General features: G+C 41.6%; 1 protein-coding gene across 2 annotated transcripts in view; it reads left to right on the top strand.

Annotated features, from left to right (window-relative positions):
* The window catches only part of LOC139635518 (hyaluronidase PH-20-like), a 92,972-nt gene extending 86,835 nt beyond the window's left edge, over nucleotides 1-6,137 (top strand). For both annotated transcript variants that reach the window (XM_071502928.1, XM_071502926.1), the window contains one exon: nucleotides 5,370-6,137. The gene's annotated coding sequence lies outside the window, so the exon portion shown is untranslated. The remainder of the gene's footprint in view (nucleotides 1-5,369) is intronic.
* The last annotated feature ends 10,474 nt before the right edge of the window (nucleotides 6,138-16,611 follow it).

Genomic DNA, 16,611 nt, shown 5'->3' with positions numbered 1-16,611 from the left:
TGGCAGACACAGCAGACATCTAGCTGGTGACCTACATCAAATAGGTGACTGGAGCCAATTCCAGCCAGGGGGAGCCCACACAAACAACACACACTCCCCACACATACAAATGCCACTCCTTCCCACACAGCCAAGTTTCACCACGGGGGAGATTACTGAAGATGGATAACTTGAGTTGCTCCTGCCAATATCTTCATCTGACCTTGATTCAGCTTGAAAGAAAGAAGCTCTGCAAACAAGCAGCACCAAGAAAATTCCGACCGAGCGCCTTAGGTATTTAGGATTCAGTGAAAGTTTAATGATCCCTGTGGCAGTCAAATAATATACATAGTTATTATATCGGTTTGCTTAAAGGCGTGCAGTAGTAGCGCATCTTAACTTTTTTTGTGCAGAGCTTGCGCTTGAATTAATGGAAACATTCGATTTTTCCCTTTGACATCAAAATGAGTAACTGTGCAAATCCTGGCAAAGCTAATCACTGAGTAAATATTCAACATCCCTTGGGCTTCACAGGTTAAATCCTTCAAATTACACTGTGTATCTGACCTTGAAAATACCACCACAGCAACTTATGGTACCACTTTAATCAGCCGGAAGCCACAGGGCAACACTTCACATGTAATTATCATGTCTATTGTACATGTAGTCCAGGGAGACTTTGCTAGTAGGCGTGTGTGGGTGGAGATAAAGAGGAGAGGGTCTCTCACTGATGTACGCATGGATGGAAACACTCAACAGTTCAGACACAGAGGGAACGTCGAGGGCACGCACTATGCATGCACACACATGAAACACACGTTAGAGAGTAAGTGCACACATGCACAGCAGGGCACACACACAGCAAAGAGTCTTGAGTTTAGTGGGGCACAGAGTCGGCAGGAAGAACATGCTCCAGCCATGAAGATTTCATGGAATTCACTATATGAGTGCTGTGTGGAAAATAAATTATACACACACACACACACACACACACACACACACACACACACACACACATAAACAAGGACACTTGAATGAATTATAGAAGCCTTCAGTGTGATTGAATCTGATTATACAGCAGGAAGCTCCAGTGGGGAAACAGTTTTCATACTTTTATCCACCTAAATTATTTACACCTCCACCTCCCAGAGGTCTTTACTGTAAAAGTTATTTTTTGATATAAATCAGTGGAGGTCTGGAGATTTTTATTAGACAGCCCGTGGCTCCAATTCTGAAGACCATGTCACCGTGAAACTGTCTTCATAAACTATGGATATAAGTGGGAGAGTTAAGTCTTTTACCATAGCCGTTCAGCTGGTTTCACAGAACTGGACATAGCAGGCATATCTCTGAGACTTCAGAGATCTGTTCAGAGATCTGTTTTAGCTGTAGTTCCACCTCTCTCTGTCCAGTGTTCATCTGATTTGCTGTGGTTATGGCTTTTATCATGCTGCTTACAATCTAACACAGTGGCCTGTTGTTCCGAGAGCTTTTCACCAAAGATATTGTCATTGCTTACCTTTATAATGAATTATAACTTTATCAATAGTGTGCATAGCATAGCATGAGAGATTCCATCTGTAGTCATGACTCAAAGTGGCTCAGCACATGACGGCATACAGCCCAATGCTGCCATCTTGTGGTGTTTGATAGAGTAGCAAAGACAAATGACCGGCAAAACAGTACTCCAAATGTGTAAACTGAAATTGTGGCATAAATAGATATTTAAAAAACAGATCAGATCAGAACTAGTGATTTTATGTAAAATCTATGATGTAAATTAGATATGTAAAGTTTTTTTTTTTAATTCCCTAAAATGAACAGAAACATTATATTTATTATTTTTTCTTTCTTTCACTCCTACTTTGATCTATTTCAAATGTATTTTATCTGCACATCTTTGCATTATCTTCTAACCCTCTTGATCCTTCCTTTAAGGCAGTAGCACACACATTAACTTCTAATATCTTTTGCCATTTTCAGAAATGTATCTTAACATCTTGTGTCCTTTTTACTGACTTTCACTCCGTACTGGCTTCCACCTTGTAGATTACTCTCCTCTTGTCCTTCTATCTCATCCCACGTGTGATTGAGAGCATAATCATTCATCCATTTAAGGTGGAAAGGTGATCTGATTTAGCATTCAAAACGGGGGCAGAGTGAGAGGTGACTTTGAATGTTTCTGAACAGAGAGAGAAAATCTTATTAAAGCACCATGATACAGCACCTACCCACACCCACTCAGCAAAAGTGAGCTTACCAAAACCAGCCAGCTTACTGTGCTATGAAAAAAGAGATACTATAAGATGCAGAGAGCAAGAAGGAAGCAGATGAAGTGGTAGAGGGGGAAAGACATTGTTTTCTTCACACAGCAGGTGACTGCAGGATATCCACTGTTTGCAGAGATCACCACAGTGGTGAAAGACTCAGAAACACTTGACTTCCTGAACCTGACATTTAACTAACTAACGACACATTTACAGCAATGGAACACACAGAAAAATGGGTCCCACACATGACTGTATAGGTAGATACATATGCACACTTATGGCGATGAAGTCTCATAAATGGTTGGAAATGACACGCTTGGCGCCGCTTGGTGGAGTCGTGATATTCCACACAACAGCTGGAGGTTGGAGGGTTGATGCTGGCGTCAGTGTCAGGAGCTGGAAGCTGCAGCAGACTTGGTTAATAAGGAGTATGTTTTTTTTAGTGACTGGTTCCCATCTGGATAAGAGTGAGTAGTGATAGTTTTAGGCTTATTTGGTGGCGTGGATCGATGGAGTTGCCTTCTGAATTCTAAGCCCAGTGCCTAATAGAGTGTAGAGGAGAATAAGCAATAGTCTGCAATTGAACCCACGCTGAGCTTTTTGTTGTTAAGTATAGAGGATCAGGTTCGGTGACACTACCATACAGATGGGAGGTGATTTGGCCACTGACAGGGGTCATTGCAGCAAGAGAGTAAAAAGAAATGGGCTGAGCAAACAGTCCTTGGTAATGACAGAGGCTTTGGTGGCTGCGTTATCAACCTTCATTGCTTGAGGTGTGCTAAAGGAAATTGCTGAGAACTTTAAAGTGCTTTAAGGAGCTTCTTAATCATCTGATGCCACGGGAATCAATGAAAAGTGGGCTGTTAGAGAGAGTGTCTAAGTGTGGTGGAAACAAATGTGTGGGCCATCTGTGGGCCCCTTGTGGTTAAACTGGAGGGTTTCCAGCAATTCTGTCCGAAGCTGATCTGATCACATTTACTATATTGTATCTAAAATCATTAAGTTTTACATTGCCGCATTTGCTGGAAGCTACCAAGAGCACACACAGTCATGCATTACTGTCATCTGGGAAAAGAGAGGGGAATGTGCAGACCTATATCCAGAGAGTGTCCTGTGTAAGGTGAGCAAAGCTGGGTCAGAGGGGTATGAGTTACTCAGCTGCCAGTATCCAGAAATGTATGTTATCACAGAACAGAGTAAGTTTTCTTTTCATTATTTTACTATTACTTTTTCATCTATTTTTCATAACAGTAAATGTAAAGTGTGTCAGAAACATGAATCTGGCCTATAAACTAAGAATTCCTTATTGCTTTCTCTTATTAAGTCTTTAGCAATCACAGGAGAGACAAAAAGTTGATTTGTGGGTAGATATGTCAACCAATAAATTAACAAAAAGGTGGTGCTCTAGAGTTATCCTAAAGGAAATACATTTCCAGGAGACATGCAGTGTACTGTATATACCATATAAGAGCAACAGCACCCCCTACTGGATGACTGGGATGCTGCTGCCTTTGTGTCATTTTGTGTCTCATCAACTGTAAAATAACCAAATCCAGCCGTGCTGTGCTCACGTCCAGCAGCTGCTTTGCAAGACAACACTTCTCCAGTCTCTGCCAATAAAACCCACACTGTGAATCACAGGGAATTATTTGATTGGATGGCTGTTACTTTGTGTTGGGGTGTGTGTGTTTCCTTATGTACAGGTGTAATCTATGCAAAAGAAATATGCAAACACTGTGCATGTCTGTGTGCTTTGCTCCTGCCTTCACTGAACAGTCGTCTGATATCATTCCTATGTGAATTTACAATGTTCTTTGAGGCACTGAAGTTCTCCAGAGGTGACATTCATCTACCTCAGGTCACCAAGGTGCTGTGTCACCCACTTGATGCCCTTCCTTTGTATTTTCATCCTCCTGGCTCGGTCACCCACAAGGCACTGATGGAGCACAACACAATTTCAATAAAACACAGATGGTAGAGATTTTGTGCACAGGCTATTTACACACAGTGGGAATATCATTTCCTGCTCAGGTGGAGGAGGTAAACAGAAGCACTGACTGCAAACCAATTTTTGTCTTTTATATATATATATATAAATATATATATATGTCTTCAGTATATATGTGTATATGTATATTCAGTATATATACTGGAGACAAAAATTAGTTTGCAGTCAGTGCTTCTGTTTACCTCCTCCACCTAAGTATATAATATATATATATCTATATATATATATACACACACACACACACACACACACACACACACACACACACACATATATATAGAAGTCTCAGAGAAGATAAATTTATTGTTGTCTGTTTATGGATGTGTGAATTCTGTGAGCAGTGTGTGTCTGCATGTGAGTGTGTACCTCAGTTTGTGGGGTTGGGAAATTGCTGGAACATTGTTTGCACTTTCTCAGCTGGTCAGCAGATGTCACTGTGCTACAGAAAGACAAACAGCGTGAGAGATTTTATTTTCAACAGCTTCATCTATTTCTGCATAATCATTGCAAACTGTCACTGATCAGGGTTCCGTCCCTGCACATGGACAGAACTACAGCCGCGACTGCAAAGGAGAGCAATTAGGTGTAATGGTGAGAGGGATACAACTTTACTCTTTGCTATTTACTGACTAGAGACTATTTTGCTCTCTGTGTATCTCTCTAATATCTCTGGGCATATATGTGAATTTTCTATTATGGCTTGTCTCTGTGTGTGTATGTATGTTCATCTCTGCACTAATAAATGTGTGTGTGTGTGTGTGTGTGTGTGTGTGTGTGTGTGTGTGTGTGTGTGTGTGTGTGTGTGTGTGTTTTAAAATAGAGGAAGGAAAAGAAAAAGAGGAGCTGGAGGAGTCTGTGGCTCAGCGTGGCCTTGTTTGCTGCTTCATTAATTCTCCCTCCTAAGGACTGCTCTTCATCACCAATATGTACACAAACATGTGCACACACACAGTGTCAGCATGCTGTTTCATTAGCATCTATGTATATATGCACATGTGTATCGGGCATAATACCTTGTCGTTGACATCGGAGGATGTATAAACACATTTCTGTGAGTTTACACGCACTGTACGTGTGTGTGTGTGTCTGTGTGTGTGTGTGTGTGTGTGTAGTAGGTGCTGACAACGCAGCTCATTACAGACCAACAGGGAGTCCTGTGGCCTCCAACTAGCGAAGAGGGAGAGGAGAAGTCTGTGACCCAGACATGAAGGAAGGTGCTGGGATGAAGAGGCTAACTGTGCCTGGGTCCTGCTCTGCACACTGTCGACTGCCTGACAGCTTCAAAGAGCTAATCCTGCATTTCTCTCACACTTTGTCTCCTGTAGGAAGGGCTTTCAGGGATAATTAGCATATATTGTGAATATCACTCGCACACTGCAGCTTTGCTGAATGGCAGTCATATGTCTTTTAGAAATGACTTACAGTAACAGCTTGTCGGTGTCAGTGTTAGCAGCAGTAATAGCTCTTGTGATACTAGATTTTGCTTATATTGAGGTCATAAGTAAAACTACAGGATGCATACAAATAAATAACAGGAGGTACTGCAGAGTGCATTATAACCTTATAACCAGGGGACCAATTTAGTGATTCTAGAGCCTCTGTTGTGTCTTATTTTCACCCTTTGTTCTCACCCCAATTGAGAACAACAACAAAAGTCAAGTATCAACAAAATGTACTTGAAGTCTCTTGAAGGTGGAGCTAATTTTAACTACTCTATCCTGCAGGATACATGAATCTGTGATAATGTTTCTTATTTGACTTGTTGTGTCATATATTTTGTGTGTAATATATGAATCTTTAAAGTAACCAGGAACAAACTGTCTGATAAATGCAGTGTAACATCAACATCTGAAGATGAATCCCTTCTAACAGATGTGAGTTAGCACCATAATTTCATATGTTTTCTATCGAAACATAATAAAACATAAACATAAATCTTTTAGTTGGGTAAATCCATCCGTGACTGAGACCATATACTGTAGGTTTAAAGACTCTTATTTCCCTGAAGTTTGAGAGACTTTCTGGCAAACACAATTTGCCATGAGTGTGACATTAGTGTGGCTGATGACCGAATAGCTCTAAACTACTTCAGGCAAAACCTGTTAAAAACATGATGAAGTCACTGCTTTCTGTATTGCACATTAGCGATATTGATGGTGCACCTCTTTAACATCTGCGACGTCTGCGAGGATTACTTTCCCTTCAGGCAATAAGTCATTTCAAGGCGGACTATTATCACAATCACACCCGACAAGTGCCGAAATGGGAACCTGACCATCTGTGAGTGGAGGAGAATACGACCGCAGACAGAAAGTTCGATATTGTACCTTCAAGAGTTTGTTTGGGATGAGATGTGAGTCAGATATGAAGGTAGATACTAAGAGTAGCCATTTCCATTTCAAACAAAACGGAGCTGATATTAGGATCTGGGAAGTATGACATCGTGGGGAGGAGCTGGTTGTGGTTATAGTGATTAGAGAACAAAGCAAATGTCATTGATTTCTCTTCCATAAAACATCCTTTTAGTCAAGAGTATCATTTGATTTTATTTTCAAAGTAAAATTGCATCTATTTTGTGTGTCTCCCTGATATCAGACATTTTACTTCAATCAGGTATCTGCACTGGCACTGCTTACAGCAAATTATTACCTATTGGAGAAATTTTAAAGCATATTTTTACAAAATTACGTGCCTTGTAACATTATCGAGCATAACTCAATATTCAGACACATTTTCAGGCTTCAGTTTTCCCTGAGGGTGTGATGATAATCAAGGAGGTGGTTAAAGAATGTCTTTTAAGCCTTAAGGCAACTTGAGGAGTTGAAACTTAATATTACCAAAGTGCAGATGGAGATAACAGACGCAGATGAGTTAGAGAAGTTTTTTTTATGGTTTGAGCCATTTGGGGGATGTGCAAACAGGACTGCAGCTCAATATAAGAGTTTCTACATTTGGTCTAGTAGCATACAGTTTTCCTCATAACCTTGGTTTGAATGAGAAAAATGGAATTACAGTTTTACAAGGTTTAAAGGAGAGTAAGAGTGGGGTTTAAAAGGTCATCAGTTTCACAGAAGTGCAAAAAATTCCCCACAGGGCTTATGCCACTGCCATAAATTTGCTACTCCCAATGCCGCTCACTAACAGTGACTGATATAGTCTGTGTTGGTGTTCATTTCTGCTGCTGAATATGGAGGAAGTTGCATGATTTGCAGTATGTTTTTGTATTGCCTGTGAGTGATGGGAAATAGAGTGTGTGAATCAGAGATGTCGAGCAGTTGTGTTTCAGCCATCATCACGTTGCTAAATCATGTGATAGTGTTGAGAAATGGGGACTACAACGGCGATATTAAACTCTGGATGAAACAACATCGTGGCAGATGATATGACACAGGGAAATAGAGAGCAGAGACGCGGAAATGAGGCTGGATTCATATTGGCAGCACGACAACAAACCCATCGCTGACCCCCTTTACCACTGTTTGCTACACGTGAAAACTATAATCAGATATATACAGTGGCGTCTCAAGAATTCATTCATATTGAGCTGAAAGACCCCAAAGTGCTCATCATCTCTCCAACCACAGAGCACGAGGGAAGAAAAAAAAAAACAACTACATAATAACACTCTGAAATCCTCCATTATGCCAGCTGAGACATCTGCTTCTGTAATGAAACCAACAAACAAACATGCATAATTCAAGGAGCCGGTCGCTTCTGCATTGAGTGGAAATGAGCAAAAAAACAAGAGTCCAATAATTATTGCCATGGAAAAATGACGAAGTACCACATTTAGACCTAAACAGCCTTATTTACACTCATTTGTTAGGAGCAATTCAGCAGGTGAAACAATTAGTTTTTTGGTGTGTGTGTGTGTGTGTGTGTGTAAATAGTAAATGGACTGCACTTATATAGCACTTTTCTAGTCTTACTGTGTTTATGTGTGTGTGTATACAGAGACAGTTTCTTCTGCAGATGGGAAAGTGCAAGTGCCTTTTCTTGAGGTTACATGAGGTTACAATTAACAGTGTGTCTTAAAATTAGGTTGATGAGAGTTATGTTGCAGCGGGGACTCAATGTGGCCACACACAGAAGAAAACGAGTAGTAAAACAGGCATAGGCACTGTGGGAGAGATGGACACACATGTTTCAACTTTCAAACACTACTGCAGCTTTGCATACTCACGTCTCAGCGCTCATTTGTTATCTGTGACTGAACAAAATGCGTCAGGATGTGAAATATGAAAAATGTAAGAAAGGATGTCAGGAGAGACAGAAAGAGGTGGGAGAGCTGTGATGGAGAGAGACCACAAGTAGATAGTGAGAAGAGAAATTAGCCGAGGCAGGCAAAAATAAAAAAATAAATAAAGAGCGAGAGAGGCGCGAAAGGATGGAGGAAGAAAGGGCAGCAGAAATCGACAATTAAAGACAAGGAGCAAGGGGGAGATGAATTATGCATCGCTGAGACTAGAGGGCAGGAGGAAACCAATCTGAGAAAAGGAGATGCCAGACTGATACAAGCTCTGCTTATCTCTACAGTGACCTTCTCTACCTGTCCTACTCCTCCGCTAAAACCAGTCCGACTGAGGACGGGAAAATGAGAGGGGAAAGAAAAGGCAGAAGATGAGTGCTTAAAAAAAAGAAAAGAAAAGTGAGCGTGTGAACTGGTGAGAGCGAGGAGTATAGATAAAAATAGAAAGAGAGGGACTGATGCGTGAATCAGAGATACAGAATACTAAAAAAGAGAGATAAAAATAAATATGTGGTAGTGAGGGAGAATACTGTAAAGAAAGTGAGGAGGATGGGGCTTTTAAGGACAGAAGCAGAGGAGAATGACTGCGGATGAGAGGAGATGGTGAAGTTGATTGCTATCGTTCTATCTTTCCTGGGCTTAAATGAAAGTATTAGAATTTAGCAACATGTGAATCAGAATCTGATGACGGTTGGTGGGTTCAAACAGCACCCACACAGTCCCGATGAAGCAGATTAAAGCTGCGAGGAGCAATGCGTTAATATGAACAATCCATCTTCAACTTTAAAGGCACAACGATCAATGTTGTTATACTAACAGTCGATCGATCATGTGATGAACCCAAAAAGAATTACCATCCATATCTAGTAGCTTCCTTCACTTCTACAGAGCAGTTTAGCATCTTTCAGCTCATTGTTTTAGTTTTTCCAGCTCACAGCTTTAATGTTTTGGTTCACTCTCACTGCTCTCATCAGCATCTTTTTTTTTTAGCAGCTGCTCTAGGTGAAAAAACTCCCACTGTAAACTACCAGTCCAGCACCAAACAACAGCCAGACAAAGTTAGCGACTAGCTGGTGAAAGTAGCCGCACATTTAGCTGCTAATGAGCCAAATATTTTTTCTCAGTGGAGGCAAAAAAACAGAGCTAAAGAAAGAGTGAATATTGGACTTAAGATTTATTATATCACCAGAAACAGACTCCAAATAAATGCTTATGCTGCTCTGTAATGGCTGGGTTTATTAATAGATGACAGATTGCTAACAAGTTCACCATATCAACTTACAAGATCATATTATGTAGGTGTTGTGTTTACAACTTTCTGCTGCTCCCAAGTGACCCCAAAAATCTGTTATTGTCAGTTTAATGTTACAGCAGAGACTTAAAACACACACATGCACACACACATGAATATTTAAAGCAACATTTTCGTAGCGTCTGTCTCTTACTGATCTAATTTGAATGCTGTTCTCCTTGATTTTGTGGTGTTTTTGCTTCTATTTTTGGTCTGGGTGGTTGTTCAATACTTTACACTCAAAGAAATTATGAATCAGTTTTGTCAGCTGCTGGTTATCTGAACTGCACTTGTCCCAGACAGAACTTACTAATGCATTTACAATTTCTTGAAGATGAGGAATACTCAGAGAAGGGCAGCTGTTACTGGAAGAAGGACTTTATATTTGTTTTGACCTAGCGGCTGTGTTTCAGATGCTGACTGCGGTCTATTTATACCAGATGCAGCAAACACTGCTGTCCCTCATTCCTCTGTGTTTCTGTGTGTGCAGATATGGCATCTGGTGTAAGATTCAAGTGAGTATTCTGAAATTTGAAGGTTTCCCCTTCCCGGCTTCTCTGTGTGCATGCCAGTGGCTGCTTCAAGCGCTGCAGACTCTGCAAGCAGAGTTTGGCTTCCTGAAGGCTGAAGTGTTTTTCCAGCCTAGTCCATGGTGATGTCTCAGAGAGGCCGACCACCGAGGGTTGTTTAAATTGTCAACGGGCTGTGAGGAAGCAATCTACCTGTGGCGAAGCTGACCTTTGGGCTTGGGCTTCCGCTCCTCTTTTGCAAGTAGGACAATGACTGTGAGTATCCCCATGAGCCCAGATTTTTTCCTTTGATTTCATTACATTTATACATATAAAATAAACCGAGCTTGTATAAACATTTCAGTGATGCGGTCTGTTGCCCTTTGACTGGTTGGTCAAATCCAGAACCTGTAGGCCCACTGCAAAGTTCTGCAGTGGGTGTGTTAATCAATCTGTCAACAAAGCAGACAGTCAATCAGCCCGTCACCCTGTTTGAAAACGAGTCAGTCACAGTCACCCAGTCAAATGATAAGCAAATAGTCAGCAAACCACTCAGCTGTTCAGTCAGACTGTCAGATTTGTCACAACAGAACCTTCCTGAGCGACACATAAGAAAGCAATTTTTGCCGGCAACAAACAACATCAACACACTGCCCCGAAGAATGGATTGAATTTGTCACAGTGTTTGAATGGAAGGAGGGAGGACGGACAGAAAACCAGCCACACGAACGACACAAATCACCATTTCCATTTGACAGGAAATGGACAGAAAAGAATGGGGCATAATGCAGGAGTGAAGTCACCCATCAGCACATCAGGCAAGTGATTGAAAGTGCATATACACAAATGAACAGAGGCATGCACAAAGGAGTACAGTGAGGCTTTCAAGCGCTAACATACCCTCGCAAAATGACACACACGCAAGTACAATTACACAAAAGTATGCACACGCACCCATCAACGTAAAGGATGAGATGTGATGGCTGATCAAAAGCCATTCACAGGCAGAGGGAGCCTTCAAATTCATAACACAGAGATTATATGCTGTGTATTTTAATATGACAGGTGGACACACGTGAAGCCTAAAAGTGCAAATGCTCTTTTGATACTTTTCAAAGATAGAGAGGAGATGTTGCCTCGTGAGACTCTCAGAGAAAAAAAAAAAACTGTGTTTATTTTCAACCATATCCAAATACATCCTACCTCTGCTGTGGCTGCTTTATAGTTTCACATTTTTCACACACTGCCTGCTGACAAATGTCTGTCTTTTATATCTTTTGTTTCCTATTCAGTGATAAAAACTTGTCCGTCTTGACAAGTGAAATCTTTTTCAAATTTTTTTTGAGATGAGTGTCAGTATCCTAAAGCTAAAACAACTACAGATCAGACTAACAGCAGAATGGCAGCAGACAGAAGTGCTTGAAATAAACACTCCTTTGTTTAAACCAAAATGCTCAGAAAGTCCACAAATCGGTTCCTGACTTCAAAGAGTCTGTAAATGAGAACTAGATGTCGCACTAGACCACCAGCATCTCAGACCAAAACAAATGCTTCATCAGCCACACTCTGTTTGACAATCCTCCCGTGCCTCCCCGCCTCCCTCCTCCCTCCACGTTCTCAGTCAGCAAGGTGTCAGAGCCGAGTGAAAGCGGCCGCTAGAAATAAAGTTACCCCGTGTACACGAGAGCCAGCAAGAAACAATCTAACCCCAACCATTAGGTCAAGGTAGCATTACCTTTTTTACCTTTTTAATTACCTTTTTTAAATAACTGCATTATCTGTGCTTGCAGTTACAGTGAGGTCAAGAAAACATTGTTGTTAAAGAAAAATTTGTGACATTGTTATTGGAATCATTAAGATTTTGGTCATGTTTCAAAAAAGCCAATAGGTCTGACAGGGTGTTGTATGTTGTACAACTATGGTGGAAAGACCTCTCAGGTAACTTTGTACTGTGTGATTTTGGGGCACATAAATAAAATTCACTTGACTTGACATAAACTTTCCATGGAGTCAAATTAACTGGAAACACTTATCAAAGGTGGAAAATCCTGCTTTCAATTTCTGGATCAGGATTTGGGTTTGTACTGATGGTGGCATGTTCTCAGCCTTGTAAAGTGAACAGTGAACACTTTCTCATAAAATGGCTAAGATTAAAAGCACACATGCCTGATAATGCCTCAGATCCGACTTCTTACCAGCCAAGCTTTTTGCCCGTCTGACTCTCTCCCCTCCTCTTCTGCTCCATTTGTTTTTTTTCTCACTCCTTCTTTGTTCTTCTGTATTGTTATCTATGCTTCCCTCTCTCCCCTCTTTGTTTCATCTTCTTCCAGTATCTATGGGCTTTCTCCAGCTTCTCTCATTATCTCCCTCTATCTCTTTCGATCTATCTCCCTTTTGCTTTGGCTGCAGTCCTGTCTGGCCTTCCCTCGCCCGCTTTCTCTCTCAGATCACTGATCTCTCTGTGTGCTGAAGCCCGGGGAAAATCAGCATCCGGTGAAGCTGCTTCCTTGCTGAGCTTGACATCGATTACAAAAACACGTCAACCTACTCCAACCAAAACACATATAATTTCTGGTTTAACTGGAATCGCAGCTGGTGGGCATGGGAGCATAAGCTGTTTAGAGTTCTTCAGTGATGAATTGCAAACAACAAAACACTATTTATGTGTTATATTCTGGGAGTTGAGCCTGAATGTAATAAGATATTTGTGAGATTTCAGTTAACTTGTGGCTGTGTGTGTGTGCTTGTATAAGAGAGAGTGAGATTCAGATGGACATGTGGATTGTTTTGTTGCTGTGTGGCTGTGGGAAGGGAGCTGTGTGTGTGTGTGTGTGTAGTTTTGTGGTTAAGCCTTGTAATTGTAGTGGACTGACAGGAAGCAGTGGAGTGATGAATGAGCCGTTAACCTGCTTCTGACTCACACCCACATACTACTGCCCTATCCTGTCTGCATACCTGAAAACACACACTTTTACATGTGCATATGTGAAAAGGTTGTATGCACACGGTGACAGAGAAAATGTTTCCATCTCTCCTAAACACATCCAGAATGTAAGGAAGTGCTAACCAATATCATGCGCAGCCCGATTTTAGCCACGTTAGCTGCATGATCAGCAAGGCTGTTCTCTCAGCCTGGACCACCGCTTTGGTCCAGAGTAAAATATCTTAGCAGCCGGCTGATGGACTGACACTAAATCTGATAACCATGGTGCCCAGAGGATGGATGCTAATGACTAATTAGGGCCATGATGAGCTGCTAGCATGGCTATAGACTCACACCCCACAGGGGCATTTGCTTGTCTGTGTGAAATATGTCTGAGCCAGAAGCTTAGTGACAGTGTCTACGAGTGGTGAACTGCTGGAGAGTTAACTGCTCAGTCACAATATCTCACTGAGCTTCTGTTTTCTCTATACTGTCCAGTTTACTTTCCTCTGGCATTTTGTTCAAATGAAAGTTATTGAAGAGGGAAAATAAAGCTCCTAGAGCTAACAAGCTCGCTAACAGTCAGTTAGAAAACTCGTCTGTCCAAACAATAAGCCAAACCAAAGCATTGCTCTAGTTTACACTCTGTCAGATGAAATTCCACAGCTGTGAATGGTGCAGCACAGTCAAAAAAATAGCCTCCTCTATTTTTGACTCCCTGGCTTGCCGTCCCCTTCAAGGTCAGGGCTGTCAAGACACCTCACGCCGATCAAAGGTAATTTGTATGTCAGAGTTCACCAAAGCTGAACTCGATGCACAGCCTTCGCACAGATTATTTTTGCCTCCTCGAGTGGATCCTGTTTTCAACATTTTAGGTCCTGGTTTGTTCAAGCCTCTAATCTCGCTTAGCTTGTGTTTGTGTTTGTGTTTTGTTTACTGCACCTAGTCTGCAGAAACACTCATTAAGTGGTACATCACACTGTACAGGCCAACTGGTAATGGTAGAGATGGACTGGAAGATGAGAGGAAAGATGAGGAGAAAGGAGAAGATACTGTGAAGTGTAATTCAACCATTCAACCAGTCAGCACACACACATGCACACACTCAACAGTCTGAATAAGTGGATGTGCTTCAGCTGTGGGTAACCTTCTCTCCTCTGTGAAACATCTGTTACTGCATTGCAGAGGCTGTTGGAAGGCAGGAGAAAAAAGAACATTTTTTTTGTCCGTCCAACCCAGAGAAGTTATTTCGTTGGGTTAAAGCATAGAAAACAGATGTTCAGAGGTGGGAAGCCTTGACAGACAGAAGATGCTGGGCTCAGATTCTGAGGCCAGGAAATATTAAAAAAAAAAAGACAGCGAGGGAAAGAGATGTGTGAAGAACCGCAGCGTGAGCTGGACAGGAAAAAAAAAACTGAGAGTAGGAGGTAGGGATTGAAAGGATGAGATGGAAAGGGAAGGCAGACACATAGCACTGTCATTATGAGAAAATGCGAACAATGGATGTTCAGATCTGAACGTGAAAAGAGCATATTGAAAAAGAAGAGGGGATGCAGAGTAGGAGGAAGGGAAGAAGGAAAGGAGTGGGAAATATAGGGGATGAAAAGCTTTCATGGCCACAGAATGTTAATGTGTTTACTTACATTACAGAGGTCAGGTTTGAGGGTCAGGAGATGAACATACTGATAATGGAGGGAGTAGAAAGGAGACGGAGGGGGTGGGAGCTTTCTAACTTTGATAGATCAAAGGTAAGGTCAGCATCAGATATTTCATCAAATCGCCCAAAACAACATGTTCAGGTAAGGTTGGGTGTCAAAGGCCTCTACTGGCTGTATGAATTGTGGGAGGAAAGTATGAGATAATTACAGAGCCACAGGCAAGACATCACTACATGAATTTCGGTAGAAAGTAAAAGCAACACTGCCTTCAATACTCAAATTATATACCTAAAGCCTTTCGTATAATTATATAAATCTTACACTGGATCCTTAAAGCAATGATTCATGTTAATATATCATTGATATTTCCCATCTGCACGGTGGGGTATAATAAAACACCACAACCGGTTCTTAAAGGCGCTACCATTGCTCTACCACTGGAGAATGCTGATTACATTGTTGGTGTCATAGCCTACTTCTTCTGGCAAATAAACTACTCTTGAGTGAAAGATATTTTACTTTGAAAGGTTGAACATCAACAAAGTCAAGATGAAAATTGTCCAGCAATTTGGACTCTGCCATCAGTGCTGGAGTTTGAATGCAAACAGATGTGTAAAGCTACAGATTGCTGTTTTGCAGTGCATTCGATTGACAGGCTAATGCATACCTCTGCCCTATAAAATGACAGCTATTAAGACTACACACACACATACACCCACGGAGGTAGAGGAGACTTGGAGAAGATAACAAAAGGTGAGACAGAGAGTGGAGTAAGCAATTTTCTTCTTACAGCAAAATAAGGCCAGATTGGGCCGTTTTGAACAAATCCTCACAATCGAATGTCAGCGAAATGAGCAGGAGCGGCACTAGAATGAAAGGGGGGGGGGGGGGGGGGGGGGGGGGCGACTGAAAGAAAAAAGTGAGGGATGAATAAAAGGATGAGGTGAAGGGGAGATAACATGAGAAGAATAAAAATGTGAGATGAATGAGAAAATCTGAGTCAGAAAAAACAAGTGGAACGCTGGTGATGAGACATGAAAGAGGAGGGAATTCAGAGCGAGAAACAACAATGGGGACAAGACATTGAGAAAATGTGAGAGCCGCTCGTAACATCTGGTACTGGTTGTGAAATGGTTTTCTAAAAGGTCAGAGACGTGGTAGGGCATTTAGGGATAAGTGGGTACCGCAAGTTCAGGTCTTTGCTGCCTTTGGGTGCTTCAGAGGTGTTCGCCGTCCAACATTCAACCCTGCCTGCCGCGGAGACAATGAAGCAATGTCACCGGAATGAGCATATGGCTTTTTATCACACATCGCCATTTGTCACTCTTTGCAAAGCCTCCGCAATAGATGTGAGGAGGAAAGTGTTGCCTACAGCGTGACTGACTCACATCCTCCTGAGAGTGTAGATGCATGGGAGTTTGATGTATGCAAATTGGGCCTAAGTAGTCATCACACTGAGTGCTCATCTTTGCTCTCTCTGTGGCTCTGCCTCTCACCTGAAAAAGGAGGAGGCATCATTGAAATGACACGCAGCAGTCTTTGTGTATGGCATTTACCGCCTTTCTGGTAATGGCTCATCAAGAATATATCACGAGTGTTGATGCTGATATCATGACTGAATTAACCACAGTCACATTCTGTGTGTGTGTGTGTGTGTCTGTACAGCAGTTGAATGATAATTAAGTACAAGTGATCATCATGTTGAGTGCAGCCTCTCTTTCATC

The sequence above is a fragment of the Trachinotus anak genome, unplaced genomic scaffold (genome assembly GCF_046630095.1).
Source record: "Trachinotus anak isolate AG129_WGS33_773 ecotype Australia unplaced genomic scaffold, CSIRO_AGI_Tana_v1 ptg000018l, whole genome shotgun sequence".
Taxonomy (NCBI): domain Eukaryota; kingdom Metazoa; phylum Chordata; class Actinopteri; order Carangiformes; family Carangidae; genus Trachinotus; species Trachinotus anak.
Note: the sequence above shows the minus strand (reverse complement) of the source record. Positions and strands in the feature narration are given on the sequence as shown.